We start from the raw sequence: 1,174 nt of genomic DNA on the forward strand, positions 1-1,174 counted from the left end.
GCAGCTCCTGGAAGCTGGCCACTCTGACCCAGGACAGACGGGCCTGTCCCAGGAGAAGCCCCTACTCCTTGAGTCACCTGGTTGATGCATTTTCATCCAAGCACCCAGATCAGATGCCTCCTGCTGGGCGCTGTGCAGGACCCAGCTGCCACCCAAAGGCACCCCGAGCACCTGTTCCTCCCTGGCCTCCTCGCCCCCTGCTCCCACTGGCCCCCACCGGAAGAAGGTGGGGAAGGGCTAGGACACAGCAGGAAAGGAGCCAGGCGCCGGGCAGGCCTGGGCAGCCACCCGCCTTCCCACCTACACAGGTGGGAAAAGACAGGCAGACACATAGCTGGCTCCTGACTTCTGATATTTTCCGTAAAACAGTGGGCAGCGCTCAGGCTCAAGGGGGGTGTACTTCACACCTGCTAATAGGAAAAGGGGCTCAAACAGGCCACTCATTGGCAGTGCGTGGCGACCAGTACTGGGAGTCGACACCTATGGTTTAGACAAGGCTTTCTATGGCTCACTTCTGTTCTGGGACCGCTCCAGCAGAGAGCTGATTACAGATGGCTGCCATGAGTTCCCCAGAAGGCCACGTGCCAGGGACAGGCTGGTGCATGAACAAATAAACCAGTGACTATTCACTGGGCGTCTGTGCTGCTCCAAACGCTGCCCTGACCGCCACGACACGCTGGCACCACTTGGCGACGGGCAGTTTCTCTTGGACCAAGTCAGGCCTGGCCCTTCCTTACGAGGCTCTCGACTTCAGACCGGCGACTCGGAACATCTGCCCCGGCAAGAAAAACATGGCGAGTGCTCAAGCCCCGATGTGTACAGATTTATGACGCAGGCGCCAGGAGGCAGCTTAGCGAGTGGTCCCGTGTGCACGGTCTGGAAGCCGCCCACCCTGACTCTGCCCTCACTGACCGTGTGGCCTCGGTGATGGGGCCGGCAGTGTCTCCGTTTGCTCATCTGTGAAATGGAGACAGTAAATGATAAACCCTCATCTTCCCTAATATTGATCGGCTGCATAGCAAACTAACCAGAAGGTACGACTGATCCCTAGTTTATTGTTTTTTTCCCCCCCCTTAAACTAGTGAGATTCTTTGAAAGATTTTTACATGGCTGATAAGTTGTTCCAGGTTAAGGGTCAGCAGTGTTTTGGTAGACAGCAAACCTCTATAGTCCT

This window comes from Pteropus alecto, unplaced genomic scaffold, assembly GCF_000325575.1.
Source record: "Pteropus alecto unplaced genomic scaffold, ASM32557v1 scaffold97, whole genome shotgun sequence".
Classification (NCBI taxonomy): Eukaryota; Metazoa; Chordata; class Mammalia; order Chiroptera; family Pteropodidae; genus Pteropus; species Pteropus alecto.